The sequence below is a fragment of the Schistocerca americana genome, chromosome X (genome assembly GCF_021461395.2).
Source record: "Schistocerca americana isolate TAMUIC-IGC-003095 chromosome X, iqSchAmer2.1, whole genome shotgun sequence".
NCBI classification, from domain to species: Eukaryota; Metazoa; Arthropoda; class Insecta; order Orthoptera; family Acrididae; genus Schistocerca; species Schistocerca americana.
The window spans coordinates 711,952,669-711,971,731 of record NC_060130.1 but is presented as its reverse complement, the minus strand read 5'-3'; the positions used below and the strand labels follow the sequence as shown (position 1 = coordinate 711,971,731).

Sequence of the window (19,063 nt, the reverse complement as noted above, 5' to 3'; positions counted from 1 at the left end):
ACTGCTGTGTACTGATGAATGTCTTCCTTTATGTACTGTCATTTTCGGCTATCTGGTGGCTATCAACGTCACATATCTTGGATGTCACTGGACAGTTTGAAGAGAATTTTATGGAGGAGTGGCTGTATGGTCCATGGTGTGGGTTCCTGTTGTCACGTCCTAGTTCATGAACCACGGGCAACGTATGAGTGGCCAAGTAAGTGGTCCTGACAGTCAGGATACCAGTTACTTTGGAATAAGGCTGGGCATCTCGGACGTATTCTGAGTCGTGGTCAACTTTTGTGCTCAGACGGCAAAGACTACCAAATCCACCGGTTAGTCCCTCAACCGTTAGGGGTGAAACCCAATGGGACCCGGGGCAAGTAAGGCTAGCAACCTGCTTCCTTGGTACTTTAAATATGATTCTGGCAACAATCAGAGCAATATGCCTCGGACTGTTGGAGGTGACGGAGTCCCACCTCTAATTGACAAACCAGGGACTCCTAAGATACGACTCGGCAAATGAATGGTAACAAAATGGGGAGCTATTAATATCAATGGGGGCTACTCTGGGGAGAAGGTAGAGTTGGCAGAGGCTGCAAGTAAGATGGGGTTGGACGTTTTAGCTGTTAGTGACATTCGGGTAAGGGGTGAGAAAGAAGAGGTAGTGGGAGAATACAAGGTTTACCTGTCAGGAGTCAAAGCAGGAATAGCACAATGGGATGTAGGGCTTTACATCAGGAAGGAAATGGAATCCAGCATAGTTGCAATAAGGTACGTAAACGAACGACTGATGTGGATAGATTTGACAGTGTCTAACAAGAAAATTAGGATTATGTCAGTATATTCACATTGTGAAGGGACAGATCAAGATAAGATGGATAGTTTTTATGACGCACTCAGTGACGTAGTTGTTAGAGTAAAGGACAAGGACAGTGTTTTGCTCATGGGTGATTTTAATGCCAGGATTGGAAATTGAACAGAAGGGTATGAAAAGGTTATGGGTAAATTTGGAGAGGATATGGAGGCCAACAGGAATGGGAAACAGCTCTTGGATTTCTGTGCCAGTATGGGCTTAGCAATCACAAGTTCCTTTTTTAAACATAAGAACATTCACCAGTATACTTGGGAAGGCAGGGGAACCAGATCTGTCATTGACTATATAATAACAGATCAGGAATTTAGGAAGGCTGTGAGGGACACACGTGTATTCAGGGGATTCTTTAATGACACTGATCACTATTTAATCTGCAGTGAAATTGTTATTGTGAGGCCGAAAGTGCAGCAGGTCAGGTCCATATGTAGGAGGATAAGAGTGGAGAAACTTCAGGATAAGGAAGTACATAACAGTGATCTCAGAAAGGTACCAGTTAGTTGAACGTAGTCAATTACAGTCATTGGAAAAGGAATGGACAAGGTACAGGGACACAGTACTAGAAGTGGCTAAAGAATGTCTTGGAACAGTAGTGTGTAAAGGTAGGATGAAGCAAACAGCTTGGTGGAATGACACAGTCAAGGCAGCCTGTAAAAGGAAAAAGAAGGCGTATCAAAAATGGCTACATACTAGAACTCTGGTAGACAGAGAAAGTTATGTTGAAGAAAGAAACAAAGCCAAACAGATAATTGCAGCATCCAAGAAGAAATCTTGGGAAGACTTTGGAAACAGGTTGGAGACTTTGGGTCAAGCTGCTGGAAAACCATTGAGGAGTGTAATTAGCAGTCTTCGAAAGGGAGGTAAGAAGGAAATGACAAGTATTATGGACAGGTCAGGAAAACTGCTGGTGAATCCTGTTGATACCTTGGGCAGATGGAGGGAATATTTTGAAGAGTTGCTCAATGTAGGTGAAAATACGATCAGTAATGTTTCAGATTTCGATGTACAATGGGATGGGAATGATGATGGAAATAGGATCACATTTGAGGAAGTGGAGAAAATGGTCAATATATTGCAGTGAAATAAAGCGGCTGGGGTGGGTGAAATTAAGTCGGAACTCATCAAATACAGTGGAATGTCAGGCCTTAAATGGCTACACAGGATACTTGAAATGGCGTAGGAGTCGGGACAGGTTCCATCAGACTGGACGAAACCAGTAATCACACCAATCTTTAAACATGGAAACAGAAAAGATTGTAACAACTACAAAGGTATCTCTTTAATCAGCGTTGTGGGCAAAATCTTCTCAGGTATTGTTGAAAGGAAAGTGCGAGTATTAGTTGAGGACAAACTGGATGAAAATCAGTGTGGGTTTAGGCCTCTTAGAGGTTGTCAGGACCAGATCTTTAGCTTACGGCAAATAATGGAAAAGTGTTATGAGTGGAACAGGGAATTGTATCTAGGCTTTATAGATCTAGAAAAGGCATATGACCGGGTTCCTAGAAGGAAGTTATTGTCTGTTCTACGAGATTATGGAATAGGAGGCAAACTTTTGCAAGCAATTAAAGGTCTTTACATAGATAGTCAGGCAGCAGTTAGAGTTGACGGTAAATTGAGTTCATGGTTCAGAGTAGTCTCAGGCGTAAGACAAGGCTGCAACCTGTCTCCACTGTTGTTCATATTATTTATGGATCATATGTTGAAAACAATCAACTGGCTGGGTGAGATTAAGATATGTGAACACAAAATAAGCAGTCTCGCATATGCGGATGACTTAGTTGTGATGGCAGATTCGACTGAAAGTTTGCAAAGTAATATTTCAGAGCTAGATCAGAAATGTAAGGACTATGGTATGAAGATCAACATCTCTAAAATGAAAGTAATGGCAGTGGGAAAGAGATATAAATGGATTGAGTGCCAAATAGGAGGAACAAAGTTAGAACAGGTGGGCGGTTTCAAGTACTTAGGATGCATATTCTCACAGGATGGCAACATAGTGAAAGAACTGGAAGTGAGGTGTAGCAAAGCTAATGCAGTGAGCGCTCGGCTATGATCTACTCTCTTCTGCAAGAAGGAAGTCAGTACCAAGACTAAGTTATCTGTGCACCGTTCAATCTTTCGACAAACTTTGTTGTATGGGAGCGAAAGCTGGGTGGATTCATGTTACCTTATCAATAAGGTTGAGGTTACGGATATGAAAGTAGCTAGGATGTTATTGCCTGTGCTAACCTGGACAACTCTAGTAGTTAATTGGTAGAATGTAGCATGTCGGCTGTCTGTTGCCTATGCCATTCTGGTAAGTGATTGGTGGGCATCTCTTATTGGTAATTGTAAGACAACAGCAAACAGGTAGCTTGTATCCAGGGGATATTGTTTTTCTGCAGCAAGACATTAAGGCTGCTCAGCAGTCCTCTCATGGCCACCATCTCCCTGTCAAACCCGGGTCAGGTGGTGAAGCCAGCTGGTGAACACACGGTCCGTCAGGCTGAAATAACCAGCAGCCAGGCCAAATGTAACTTTTAGCCATTGTCCCTGTCATGTTGTTAGGGCACTTAATTATTTCAATAGTCTCTCTTATTTTCTGTTGCTGCTACCACGGCTACCGAGCAAGCATGTGAGGTTCTTGAAAATGGATAGGATGGTCACATTTCTAGTGATGTTTTGCCTCAACTGACTTTTTTTATGTCCCAGTTGTATGTAATTATCATGCTCCAAAAAGTCAGCACTAATGGGTCTCCCAGTTTCACCAATGTAGACTTCGCTGCACTCACACGCGCGCGCGCACACACACACACACACACACACACACACACGCACGCACGCACCTATACACCTCTCCACATGTTGTCAAGGTTGTTTAGACTACGCTGCAAAAGTTTCAAGGGGAAGGCCTTGCACACCCTCCATACGCTCCCAACCTCTCCCCATGTGGTTTCCATTTTTGGAGTCCTGAAGAAAGGCATTCATGACCATAGATTTGCTTCGACAAAGAGGTGCATACCTGGGAATGATCGTGGTTTTGTAGGTAAACGAAAACATTTTTCCGGGAAGGCATTGATAATCTTGTCTCAGTGGGATAAATTTATAACATTTATGGTTATAACTTTCAAAATAAATATTTTAATTACTTTTTCCATCTGTTTCATTTTCATTCGGCTGCATGCAATAAATCTAGTTGTGTTAAACACAGGCCTTGGAACTATAACATAATTATCTAAAAAATTGTGTGCAGTGGTACACCTGATTAAAAATGTTAACTATATTTTTCCAATTTGGTAACATGAATATATTTATAGTTTTCAAACTCCTTCCATTGAAACATGACGGTTTTATCCAGAAGACACTTAAAAACAAACTAGCCTTCTTCACAGTGTGTTACCTGATTATATACCATTCTAAAAGAATTGGCAGATCATTACACACACCTTGATACGGAGATATGATTACCCCAGCCACTTTGAAAAGACAAACTTGTCATGTTTAAGAAGCTCCTAATGGACCATTGTTACCTGTCAAGTTCTGTAGTCCATTTCGTGGCAGTCATGACCTTTTCCTTTCATCAATGGCCCACGTGTGGGAATATTTTTGAGGATGTGTTTGATTCATTCCAAAAGATACTTTTCAACATTGGAAAATACAATTGTCCACTTCTCTTACTGTTTCTGTGTCATTCAAAACACTGAAACCTTACTGACTCTTTGTCTGTCATGATCTTTTAGGTGGTGGACTCGGGCAAACCAAATTGCTATAGAATCTCATTTGGATTCCTCACCTTCAAACATATGAAAGCACTTAATTTTTTACATCTTCAGCACCCAAAGTATTTATGCTATGCAGAGATAGAATATGCATGTTTCTGTGTCAGACCTTTCAGATATGATGAAGGCCTTATGATTGGAATGCTAAAACTTGCCCCAATACCTTTTCTCCATGCCCTTTGCAGACAATGTGCTGCCATATCTGAGGTGACAACAGGCCTCAATTAGAGTGTAGAATGAGCTTCGTGCTCCCATACTCCCAAGAATACTTGCAAACTGCACCATACTGAACACCACTCATTCACCCACCCATCTTAAGTCTTGTAGACCTGTGTTGGAATGTGGTGTCCTATGGAAGTGTCAACCCTCTCTTCTGAAGCGATTGTGGTGACATGCTACAGTGCATGCATGCTCACCACCTGGCTGCTTCAGTGGACAACAACAGCAGACGACACGAATCAGCCTCAAGAAAAGCAGACTGAAGTGGTGCAACCTCTCTCCACCATGCACTGCCTAAAGGCAGCCTCAGGATTTTTCTGAACAGGAACATGTGACGGAAAGAGCTCCATGATGACCACTTTCTGCGTCAATGCCAAACGACTGACATGCTCATTCCAAACGAGTTAATGTTACATAGCCGCCCTACACCTTGTGCCAAAGAAAGGTGGTGTGTGATACTGTGTGGGTACTTTCAGGCACTTAACTTCAGAACAGTGCCATATTGTTGTTGTTGTTGTTGTTGTTGTTGTTGTTGTTATCCCCTTCTGCTTTTGCACAATTATATCAATGATTTGTGTGGCGCAGCCATTTTCAGTGAAGTGGAATGTATAAAAGCGTGTACACAGATACCGGTTGCCACTGAAGACATAGAGAAGAAGGCTTCATTACACCGTTTGGCCTCTTTGAGAGTGCCTTAGTGGCCATTTAGCCTCCATACACTGCCCAGACATGTACATGTTTCCTTGACAATGTTCTACGTAGTATGTCGGGGTGTTTCATCTACTTGAACGTTTTTTTTCACACAATCTTGTGGAGCACTGCCGGGCGCCTCCAGGAGGTATTCTCTTGCTTCCAGGAGGCTGGTATCATTATCAACTTGGAGAAGTGTGTTTTTGATGTTCTGGAGATCAACTTCCTGGGCCACAGGCTATTGTCTGCATGCTCTCACCACCTTGACAAGAAGGTCTCGACTGGGTCCGAGCCCCCAAATCCCATTACATGCAATGAACTCTGCAGGTTCCTTGGGATGGTGGATTTTTCCAGGCACCACCTAAAGGAGGCTGTGAGCATCAAGCGTCACTCATGGCCGCACTCTAAGGCGACCACGAAAAACAGCAGTGGGACCATTCACTTGATGGCACAAATGTTGAGCAGTTTTGAACAAACCAAGCACGATCTCTTGCAAGCTACTCTTCTAGCGCATACCCACCTAACGGCTTCACTCGCAATTGTCGCTGACACCAGTCAGTCTGCCATAGGTGCAGTTCTGCAACTATGCGTTGAAGGGACTTAGTAACGCTTGGCATTTTTTCAGTGAAACTTATGGAGCTGCAACAGCATTGGGCCACATGTGATCATGAGCTCCTCGCTGTTTATGAAACAAGTAGGTATTTCTGCCCCTCAGTGGAGGGTTGCCGTTGAACGATATTTACTGACCACTGCTCCTTGACCATGGGTTTCTGGCACAAAGAGGGCATGCAGATCTTGCCATGCCAATTCCAGCAGCAGGCGTATATTGCGCATCTCACCACTGATGTCTGGAATATAGCTAGAATGGACAACAGTCACCCTTCATTACCGACTTTACACCCTTACCACTCTCCCCGCCCTGCCCCGCTCCGCCCTTCGGAGCACATCTGTCGTACCTTCCCCCAGATTTCTGCAAAGCAGCCTTCAAACATTTGCATGGCGTAGCCTACCGTGATGTCCATGGGACTGCTGCAGTTGTGCAGGGTAGTTTTGTCTGTCGCAGAATCCAGCACTACTGCAACAATAGGGCTTGCGCTTACATCACATGCCAGTGCTCTAAAGTAGGCAGGCGTGTACATGCCCCAATGCCCTCCTTCCACCTGGTGGACCAATCCTTCTCCCTTATACAGGGTGTTTCCATAAGAGCGTGAGAAACTTTAACAGGACATAGAGGCTGCTCCACTGTACAATTTAAGGTAGGAAACCCATGGTTCGAGAAGCCAGCTTAACGAGGTAATAGGAATAAAATCACATTCATGTGTAATTCTTTATTTACATTAGTTGCAGTTAAGTGCAGATGCCATCATTGACTCAATGTACATACCATTTGTACTGTATCTTACAAAATGTTCAGAAAGTGACAGCCATCAGCCTCAATGGTGGCATGACATTGGCGAACAAGATTCTGATGTACCCTGATAAATACCCCTGATGTGCCCCCCAGGGGGCTCATGGTCCTTTCATAAGTACATGCATGGCTAGCACGGGGCCCCGAGGTATTGCAGCCTTTCTTCTTTCCCGGATTACATTTCCTTTCCCCTCCCCTACTTTCCTGTACTTGCTCCTTCCCCTACTTTCCTGTACTTGCTCCTTCCCCTACTTTCCTGTACTTGCTCCTTCCCCTCTGCCCTCTCCTCTCCCTCTCTTAGTGTCCTTGTTTGTGTTGGCCCCGCTATCCTCCTGGTTATGTTGGCTTTGCGATTTGGTTTTTGTTGAGTAATTACCTCATCCTTTTTGGCATTCTCTGGTTTCTTTCTGGGTTTGACCTCCATTACTAAATTTCTATTCCGTAGTGTGAGCCATTTGGGGAGTAGCACCTTATCTAGTGTCCCCAGCGTGTGCCCTCCTAGTTCCTTCCGTCTTTTCCTTCATATCATCGTCTGATGCTCGGATACATAGCCAGTACAGTAGCCAGCCCGTGTGGTGGGGTCGCTATGTACCCTTTTGGTTGAGCCCCCTGAAATTACAGGGACCACACTTCTGGTACCTGAGCTGTGACCTCCTCATGTAAGCCTAGGAGTGGTTGCTTGTCATCCTGGAGCATCGGAACTCCCAGCAATGGCCATCGTGCCAGACGGCCCTTGCTGTGGCTGGGTGCCCCCCGTGGGGAGAGCACCTGATTGGAATGGGTGGTATCAGGGTGGATGCTATGCAAATGAAACACGTATGGGTCCAGAACTCTGGCCGTTCTTCTACGGCCGTCTCTTTGAATGTAAATGATTCTTTTAGTGCTGCTTCTTCTTCCCCTTTGGCCTTCCCTTCCATGGCTATCCCCTGGGAGGAGGGTCAGGCTCGTTGGCTCAAGGCGAAACCTTTCCCCCACGATCTGGTTTGCACCAGGACTGATGGGGATGCTTTCACCAATACCAAACCTTTATTTATTGTGGAACACATTCAAGACAAGTTTGGTAAAGTGGATTCTCTGAGCAAGATGTGGTCGGGTTCGTTGTTGGTCAGAACTGCTTCAGCTGCCCAGTCTGTGGCCCTTTGTGCCTGTGACCATCTTGGCACAATTCATGTGTCCATCACCCCCTCCCCCTCCCCCACCACTCTTTGAATATGGTTCAAGGTGTAATTTTTCACAGGGACCTCATCCTTCAAACCGATGAAGAACTTAGGGACAATCTAGGACAGCGGGGTGTTCACGTTGTTTGTCATGTTCAGAAGGGCCTGAAGGACAATCGCACTGATACTAGTGTCTTTATCCTGGCCTTTGAAGGGGATACCCTCCCTGAGAAGGTCAAGATCATGGTTTATTGATGTGGCACGAATCCATACATCCCATCACCTATGAGATGTTTTAAGTGCTTGCGTTTTGGACACATGTCTTCCCGCTGTTTGCAGACCCCTATCTGTGGTGACTGTGGACATCCACTCCATGAGGGGAGTTCCTGTGTTCCCCCTCCTGTGTGTGTTAGTTGTCATGGCAATCATTCTCCACATTCACCGGATTGCCCGACTTATAAGTAGGAAAAGAAAATACAGGAGTATAAGTCCTTTGATTGTCTAACCTACACTGAGTCTCGAAAAAGTATACATGTCTTCATCCTGTGTCAATGACATCTAGCTATGCTTTAGTTACATCTTCACCCCTTCCTCCCCCTTCCTTACCCCAGTCTCGAACCCCTCTCCTCCCCCCCCCCCCCCCCTCTCCTGCTGTTCCCACACCCTCACCTCTGGGCGCCGCTCCCTCTCCCCATCCAGAGAAGTGTTCCCGGCACCTTCCAGGCCAAAGGTCTGCTGACACACAACGACCACGGAACCACAGTCTGTGGTCCCCCAGGTCACCTACTCTTTTTCTGTTACAGATCTTGCTGCAGCTGGCTCCTTTTTGCAGCATAGCCCTCCTCAATCTCAAACAGAAAAGAAGAAGAAACATAAGTCCCGGGACAAGGGGCCTCTGATGTCGCCAGTGGTCCCGTCCCAACCTAGCTCTGACCTGCTCTTCATGGGTGTCACCCCCTCCTTGTCCTTGACAGATGGTGACCCAGCAGCATGACTGGCTTTAGCCTGATCACCTCCCACTTGAATCATCATTCTGTGGTTATCCAATGGAAATGTAATGGATATTACCGTCACCTTCTGGAGTTGAAATCCGTTATTTCATTTTACTCTGCAGCTTGTGTGGTTCTACAGGAATCTCGTTTTACTGATGATCACTCACTGACCCTCCGTGGGTTCCAAGCGTTCTGTTGAAATCGGGTCAGCTCCCAGCGGGCCTCTGGTGGCATTTGTACGTTGGTCCGTATGGACGTTGTTAGCATGTGGATTCCTCTTCAAACTACATTGGAAGCGGTTGCTGTTAGGGTCCATCTGGACTCTGGGGTCACAGTTTGCAATCTTTATATCCCTCCTGACAGGACTCTTACACCTGTCTTTCCAACGCCCCTGTATACTGCACAGGTTTTTTTTTTCTCCCTCTTTGTCGGGTTGTATTGATGATGTCCTACGTGACATGTCTGATGCGATTGTTCGCACTGCTAGCCTTGCTATCCCATGCTCATCTGGACCATTTCACTGCTGGCAAGTCTCGCGGTGGAGTACAGCCATTGCCATTGCCATTGCCATTGCCATTGCCATCTGTGATTGCCATCGAGATTTGCAACACCTTAACAGGCACCCATCCTCTGCCAATTTTATTACCTTTAAACACCTTTGCACCAAAGCCCGTTACTTAATCAAACGGAGCAAACGGGTGTGTTGGGAACGCTTTGTTTCTTCCCTTGGTTCTACTGTCCCTATGTCATGGGTATGGGTTACACTTCGCTCTTTTTAAGGTTGCCATCGGCAGTCTCCCCTCTTGGGCCTTGCTCTTCCGGATGGCCTTTGCACGGACCCTTTGATTCTCATGGGACATTTTGTGACCCATTTCGCAACAGCATCAGCATCAGCCTGCTATCCGGCTGCTTTCCTTCACCAGAAACAGCGGGCCGAAGCTTCCGCCTTATGTTTTACTCCTTGTCTGTCGGAATCTTACAACGAACATTTTACTGAATGGGAACTTCTTTTCACACTTTCTTCTTCTCATGATACAGCCCCTGGCCCAGACTCCATTCATAACCAATTGCTTCAACATCTCAGTGCTCCACAACGACATCTTATTCTCTGTGTGCTTAACCGTATTTGGCTCCAGGGTGACTTCCCTTCTCAATGGAGGGATAGCATCATGGTTCCCATCCGTAAACCTGGTAAGAACCCCCTGTTTGTCTAAAGCTGTTGACCAATTAGTGTGGAAAACATTGTTTGCAAGTTACTTGAACGGATGGTTGCCCATTGGCTCAATTGGGTCCTTGAATCTGGGGGTTTATTGTCCCCTTACCGGTGTGGCTTCCGAGAAGGACGGTCTCCGATCGATCATTTACTTCGGTTGGAATCCGCAGTTCGGCAGGCTTTTTCCCAGCGCCGCCATTTGGTTGCAGTATTTTTTGACCTTTGCAAGGCCTATGACACAGTTTGGCGCCATCGTATCTCACTTACACTTCATGGGTGGTGTCTTCAGGTCCCAATCCAGATTTTTATCTGCCAGTTCCAGTTCCATCGGTTGTTCAGGGTTCAGGGTGGTACAATTTTTAGTTCTCCACAGACCCAGAAGAATGGCATCCCACAGGGTTCCGTATTGAGTGTACTTCTTTTCCTCATTACTGGACTTGTGGCCTCCGTTGGTCCTTTGGTCACCCCTGCTGTATATGTGGATGATTTCTACATTTGGGTTGGTTCCTCTTCGATGGCCTCTGCAAAGCGGTAGCTCCAGGGTGCTATTTGGTGTGCCTCTGCATGGACGCTCTCACACGGATTTCAATTCTCTCCTTTGAAACTGTGGGTGGTCCACTTCTGTCACCATACTACGGTCCACCCCGATCCAGAGCTCTAGGTTGATGCACATCGATTACCTGTGGTCCCACAGTTTCATTTCCTGGGTCTTCTTTTTAACAACAAGCCCACTTGGCTGCCTCATATCAGACTTCTGAAGATAGGATGTTTCTGTAAACTCTGTGTCCTTCGCTTTCTTGCTGACACCTCTTGGGGTGCGGATCATTCCACTCTTGTCTGCTTTTATCGGGTTTTAGTGCTGTCTCACTTGGACTATGGTTGTCAAGTTTATGGTTAGGCTGCTCCTTCCACACTGCACCTCTTGTATCCAGTCCACCATCGTGGTATCCATTTGGCCACCAGTTCCTTCCCTACTAGCCCTGATGATAGTCTCCTGGTTGAAGCTGGGATCTCCCATGCTCCCCCTCCCCCCTTTCTGTTCGGCAGTCCCAGCTTCTGGTTTCTTATGCAATCGCTGTTCATTCCTCTCCCAGTCATCCTTCCTATTATATCCTGTTCCCAGACCAAGGCCGTCATCCACATGATTCCCGCCCTCGGACAAGTTTACCGGCTGGGCTCCGCCTTGCGTCTCTTCACTGTGATTTTCAGGTTCCTTCTTTGTCCTGTCTCCCACGTTCCCTCCCCAACACCCCCCCCCCCCCTCCCCCCTCCTTGGTTAGTTCCTCGGCCCCGGATTCGGATGGACCTCCGCCGAGGTCTGAAAGATTCCGTTCCCCTGATGGTGTTCCATTGTTTTTCCCGCCAAATTTTATGGGAGTTTCAGGATGCTGGTTTTTTTTTACACCGATGGTCTAAATCTGCTGATCGTGTAGTATATGCCTTCATATCCTCTGTTGGCATGGAAAATCATCTCCCGCCAACTGCATGTGGGGTGTTTACTGCAGAATTGATGGCAGTTTCCCAGGCCCTTACTTTTATTAAACAGTCCCAACTCAATTGCTTTTTGTTATGTACAGACTCAATAAGTGGCTTTCAGGCTATTGACCGGTGTTTTTCCTGCCATCCTTTGGTCTCGGCCATCTGTGACAGTCCTGCTGATCTTCACCATGCTGCTTGTTCCGTTGACTTCCTTTGGGTCCCAGGCCATGTGGGTATCCTAGGTAATGAGCTTGCTGATCGTGTGGCTGGAGGAGCAGTCACTAACCCCCCTTTTCTGCAACCCCCTCCTGTAGCAGATTTACGGCTTCATATCAAATCCCACTTTGCACAATCATGGGCCAACTCTCGAGAGGCTACCTCCCTGTCTAATAAACTTTGTGCGATTAAGGTGACACCTGTCCTGTGGCGTTCTTCCTTCAGCCTCTCCTGAAAGGACTCGACCACACTGTGTCATCTCCGCGTAGGCTATACCAGGCTGACCCATGGTTTTCTTTTGCTTAATGAGCCACCCCCACTTTATAGTAGTGGAGCCTTATAGTCAGTAGCCCACATTTTGGTGGAATGCACCCTTCTTTTGGCTCTGCGTAGTAAGTACAGACTTCCCTGCACTTTACCTTTAATATTGGCAGACGATTCCCGGATGGTTGAACTGGTTCTCAGTTTCCTCCGTGAAAGTGGTTTTTATTTTCAGTTCTAAGGTTTTTAATCTTCTTCTGGAATAGGGGCAGGGCAGTGAGGGTTGGGGTGTCTCCCATTGTAAGCTGTGTTTGGGGATTGATGCCTCCCGTTCCTGGCCAAGATCCTCTTTTTCTCTCCCTTTTACTCTGTTTTTATCGCATTTTAGTTTTGGTTAGTCTCCTTTTACAATATGCACTTTTACATTCTAGGGGTTGAATGCTTTTGAATATCAGGTGGTCTTGCCTGTACTGCATCAGAGGTGGGATATTTCCTGCCTCTAGCATAGCCTTGGGGTTGCCCACTTGCTGACTTCTCTCCTTTTGTTTTCACCATTGACAACACGGCTGCACTTTTACATTTTATCGTTATACTCTTCTGAGACGTAACTCTGTCCGAATGGACCATCTTTGAAACAAGGGACTGCTGACCTTGTTATTTGGTCTCTTCAACCCCGACCAACCCACCCCTGGTGTATTTTGAATCATACCACAGGCAGCTAAAATTCTGGCAACTAATTCAATCTCCGTATCGACTTGGGTCTCATACACAAGTGACTTTATGTACCCCAATATGAAATAATTAAGGGGATTCAGTGAACAGCCAAGTGTGTGTTCTCCAACAACTGGGGTAGAAATACTTGCATGAACTTCACTAGTACAGGTGGCCACTCAGATGGCCAGGTAGAAGATATGACCCAGTGAGAATGTCCCAGATATTCACAACAAACCATACTTGGTGGTGTGACTCTGTTATAGCGTAAGGGTTTCCCTCATCCCACACATGGCTATTGGTGCTGTTTGAAAGACCATCATGGTCAAATAAGGGCTTGTCAATGAACAGCACAATTTGGAGCACTGACACAATGCGACTCTTGGTGCAAAGTCAGTCACAACCATTGCATGGACTCATTGAGAGTGACATGGCTGTAATTGTTGTCCCTGGAGTACTAGCAACATGCTAGTATGTGCAGCGCCCATTTCGCATGCAATACGACCAGTACTTGTAGTGGGGGTCTTCTGCAGCCCGTTCCAGCACATCCTCTTCTAAAGTGGGTGTCGTTTCTTCTTTCCAATGAACTAGTCTCTCGCATTCATCGAGCAAGAGAAATAAATGCTCATCATTACAGATGATGCCTGTTAGAAAATTGTTCCCTGTACAGCCTTTCAGCAGTGAGAGCATTGCAATGTACTTCCACATACACAAGATGCTTGTCAGTGAGTTCAGCGAAACTGTGCAGGTACTGCTCCATTATATTGTACTGTATGTCTCTGAATAGCAATGAATGATGAATGTATATGTCATTGATCCGTACCACATTCTGTCATGGGACAATGTAAATACAACACAACAGAGCGACCTTGGGGGCAACTAAAGTAAACAAAACCTGCATCATGACTTCCTTGTAATCAGACTCATCATCCTTGTTTCTTGCAGGAAATAAAGAATGTACATGTAAATTAACAGCACAGTACATGTAAACTTCTATGCATGTTAGTTGTGAATAAGATGGAAAACAGTAATGCTAGACAATGCGGTAGACATGTTTACTTCCATATCTCCATATCCGACCTCGGGTTTCCTACCTCAAATTGTTCAGTGGAGCATTCTCTGTGTCCTGTTAAATTTTTGCACACTCTTACGGGAACGCCCTGTTTGTATGAATATTGTAGGCCCCTGCTGTCATCCAAAGGCCCGGTATCTTCTTACTATCATCGATAGGTTCACCTGGTGGCCTGAAGCAGTACCTCTGTCTGACACAACTGCAGGCAAAGTGGGGAAAGCCTTTATACACACATGGGTATCACGTTTCTGGTGCCCTGGCCACATCACCACTAACAGCGGGTGGCAGTTCACATCTTGTTTATTTAAGACTCTCGCTGCAACTTGCAGCAAGCTCATACATTTCACGACAAGCTACCACCCTGCTGCTAATGGCATGGTGGAGTGATTACACAAATCTCTAAAAGTTGTCGTCACATGCCACTCCGCATCTTGGTCTACCGCTCTGTGTACTAGGGTACCATAGGGACACATGTGCAAGGTTAGGATGTAAGGAAGTTCCCACAGGATCATGGAAAGATAAATGGAAGTGTAACAGTTTCTGTCCAGGACCTAACTATATTGTGCCAGGGTCTCCCACACAGCCAGGTTTGGCACTCCCTTAACATGATCCGAACAAACCGTACCAGAAATGGGGGCTGCTGTATACAGCTGGGGTTTTGTCAATAGCCCCGAATAAGACTGTAGAGCAACAGAGTAGACCATGGACTACATCATCCAACAGTGCTCCAAGAGAAGATACTCTAGGAAATGGACAGATGTCCAGGAAATTACAGCTGACACTGTTAACTGGATATCTATTTTTGATGTAAAATAAAAGCTGATTGAGATGCTTCCATCTAAAACTATGTACAGTGTGAAATGGCAAAATATGTTTGAGATGCATTCTTTGAAATTGATATGCATTTTTAGCCCCGAGAGTGAAAGCTCTGGAAAATGTTTTATTTCAATGGTTACTCCAAGCTGCAGCTGTGTCATTTTCTCAAAGTGGGCCATTAATTCAAACAATGGCTCTAGAAATTGCAAACAAGATGCAGTAATCATCTGTGTGTTCATGTTTAATTGGTTTAATCAACATGGCAGGCTGTTTACTGAAAGTCTGTGGGAAGGCCAAATCTGTACATGATGATGATGATGATGATGATGATGATGATGATGATACTGCGTGGCAAAATAATGTTATAAAATGCTCCATGGTACAGTATGAAGAACATGTCATGTTTAATGCACCCAATTTGCCTATGCTTCAAATTTCTGGCTGACAATTCTTCTAATGTACAATTGCCATGGTGGTAAGTGACAGTACTCACTTGCACCAATGCTGACAGGATGGAGAAACTGAAATTGTGTGTCATAGGTAAAGCTGCATTTCTATAATACAACCAATGAACATCAGCCCTTGGCTCAAGGAATAATAAAAGTGACAAAACAAGTTTCTCCAGCTGCATTGTTCAGTTAACGTACAACACATTACTGCTTCAGATTCTGCAAAACCACTGAATTTCCTGCAGCAGCAAGTTTTATTTCAGTTGTGTGGGATGCTGTGGAATCTCAAGTCATCAAAACTGCTTTCAGAAGGGTGTCATTTTTATGTGAGTTTATTGGTCTTGTGAAATTGTTGCGGAAATGTTTTTCTAGTTTCAGTATGTGTACAGTCTCTTATTGTAGCTGGCTATGTGCGCATAAATCAATTAAAAATCCATTTGGCAAAATATTGGTAATTAGTCACCAACAGTTGTCTGCTATCAAGGAACAAAGGCCAACTAAAGTTTTCAAATAGCAAGAAAAACCAATTGAAAGTTGAATAGGGTACCCCATCACATAATACAGTTACACAAGATATTTACAAAATACGTGTGGTGGGGTTCAAAATAACCATCATCTCTCAAAACTCTACAAGCCTACTTCCTAAGCGATAGTTGTTGTAGAAATGCTACTTGGGTGGAACAGAGTTCGAGTTGATAAATTGCTTTCTGTTTTAAATGCAGTGAAACAACATTGTTCATTGAAACTTTTGTTTGTTATTTATTATATGGTGGATGATACTAAACATTTTTCTAACCTCACCATCTCACTCAGTGTGAAGGAATGCATATGCGGTTTTTCTAGCAAGATAATGTAAAGTGTAAGGAAAAAGCTGAATCTGTTCCTCTTTCATATTTGCACCCTATTTTCTTGTATATAATAAAATGAAACTCCTGCAGTCATCATTATGATGTTATTTTATTATATTACAACCAGTTTAAGACTCAATACACCACCTTCAGCCTGTACGCATAAACAGCAATGATAGTATCATCAACTTACCAACTTTACGAATACAAAAGACAGATTCAAAATGAAATAAGTATTAAAGACAATACTATATAAGTGAACTTACAGTAATTGTTTGATAAAAACCAACAGATGCATCAACTGTCAAATACCTATAATATAATTATATATAGTATACCATAGTGAATTTCTGTTCTATATGTTGTAGAAATGTATTATTTATTAATAAAATCATTAATTAAATATTCCATGATTAAAAAATTGGTCAGTTAGATGACGCACTAAACTGCAAAATCCTAACGTAACCTATCGATCTACAAAAATAACTGTTGAAAATTGTAGGCGCGTGGAAGAAACTACACAACATGAAAAATAAGTAAACCAAAGAAATTTGCACCTATGTCCAAGTAGTCCTTCCAAAAAGATGGCATCAGCAATATCTAAGTGCCAATATAAGTAAAGCTATCAAAATGACAGTATAAAAATATCTATAGGTCATGTTGAAGTTATAAATTGCTGAAGTGAGGTGTCATATGCATAAAATGAATGCCCAAGAAAATTTCAAAAGACCAAATGTAGAAAGCCACCTATGTCATATCATACACAGAAGATACAAATCCCAAGGTGGTCATCCTCACAAACTAATACCACAGTTTTTGGTGTAGTATGATGTAAATGGTCTGGGTATGCTTTCTAGTGGGTATATTTAGTACAGGGTAACCACCTTAACATTCATCTGTCCATCCCCTAATTAGTCTTACAGCCTTAATGCCTGTGACATTTGCTGACATTATATTATACAAGTGGTTGTTTTACGCAGTTACACCTTTTTGTGACATTACTGAGTAGTATATATTGGGTCCATACATGTATTCCATGTTTTGTTTTATGGCATAAGTATTATCTTCACATATCCAGGCCATATTTGAGAGAGGATGTAGGGAGAGGTCTTTTTTGTGATTGTTGATTGCTTTGTTTGGATAGGATTAGTGGGTTACAGACACATTATTTGGTATAATATGATTTTTTGTTGGTATCAAATTTTTCATTAGAATGTTGGATACAGTAGACTTACAGGAAGCTTTTAACAGTGTTGACTGGAATACTCTCTTTCAAATTCTACTGGTTGCAGGGGTAAAATACAGGGAGCAAAAGGCTATTTGCAATTTGTACAGAAACCAGATGCCAGTTGTAAGAGTAAAAGAGCACGAAAGGGAAGCAGTGGTTGAGATGTTATTCATTCTGTATATTGAGCAAGCAGTAAAGGAAACAAAAGAAAAATTTGGAGTAAGAATTACAGGGAGAAGAAATAAAAACTTTGAGGTTTGCCAATGACATTGTAATTCTGTCAGAGGCAACAAAGGACTTAGAAGAGCAGTTGACCAGAATAGACTGTGTTTTGAAAGGAAGATATAAGATGAACATCAACAAAAGCAAAACAAGGATAATGGAATGTAGTCAAATTAAATCAGATGATGCTGAGGGAATTAGATAAGAATATGAGATGCTTAAAGTAGTAGATGAGTCTTGCTATTTGGGCAGCAAAATAACTGATAATTGTCAAAGTAGAGAGGACATAAAATGTAGACCGGTAATTGGGAGAGAAGCATTTATCAAGTAGAGAAATTTGTTAACATCAAGTATAGATTGAAATGTCAGGAAGTCCTTCCTGAAAGTATTTTTATGGAAATGAAACATGGATGATAAACAGTTTAGAACAAGAAGAGAATAGAAGCTTTTGAAATGTGGTTCTACAGAAGAATGCTGAAGATTAGATGGGTATATCACGTAACTAATGAGGTGGTACTGAATAGAATTGAGGAGAATAGAAATTTGTGTTACAACCTGGCTAGAAGAAGGGACTGGTTGGTGGTACACATTCTGGGGCGTCAGAGGATCACCAATTTAGTACTGAAGGGAAGTGTGGGGGTAAAACTCATAAAGGAAGACCAAGAGATGAATACATTAAGCAGATTCAGAAGGATGTAGGTTGCAGTAGTTACTTGGAAGTGATGAGGCTTGCACAAGATAGAGTATCATGGAGAGCTGCAGCAAGCCAATTTTTGAACTGAAGACCATAGCAGCAGCAGCAGCAGCAACAACAACATATGATGTATGGATACTATGTGTTATGTGGATGTATATTATTAGTTAATGACATTTGTATGAGTTAGACAGTAGTTCTCATTTGATATTTGTTTTATGACACTAAACGATATATGGATACATTCAAACATGAATGTTGTTCAAACTGACTAACATCTTGTTGGGGTTTTTATATATTCAGTATATGTTATGACACTGGTGGTTTTCTATGTTTGGTCATATGATACATTCTGGACACTCACTTTATCCATATGAAATATGTGTGCTCCTCTACAGTTTGCACCTCAGCATTTTATAACTTTGACATTATATATAAATATATTTATAGTGTCAATATATCTAAAAACAAAGATGATGTGACTTACCAAATGAAAGTGCTGGCAGGTCGACAGACACACAAACGAACGCAAACACACACACAAAATTCAAGCTTTCGCAACAAACTGTTGCCTCATCAGGAAAGAGGGAAGGAGAGGGAAAGACGAAAGGATGTGGCTTTTAAGGGAGAGGGTAAGGAGTCATTCCAATCCCGGGAACGGAAAGACTTACCTTAGGGGGAAAAAAGGACGGGAATACACTCGCACACACACACACACACACATCCATCCACACGTGTGGATGGATATGTGTGTGTGTGCGAGTGTATTCCCGTCCT

The 19,063-nt window shown here is 43.6% G+C and overlaps 1 protein-coding gene across 1 annotated transcript in view; it reads left to right on the top strand.

The window, feature by feature from the left end:
* LOC124555234 (cell cycle checkpoint protein RAD17) overlaps window positions 1-19,063 on the top strand; it is a 125,189-nt gene that overhangs the window by 69,272 nt on the left and 36,854 nt on the right. The gene's annotated exons all lie outside the window — the stretch shown is intronic.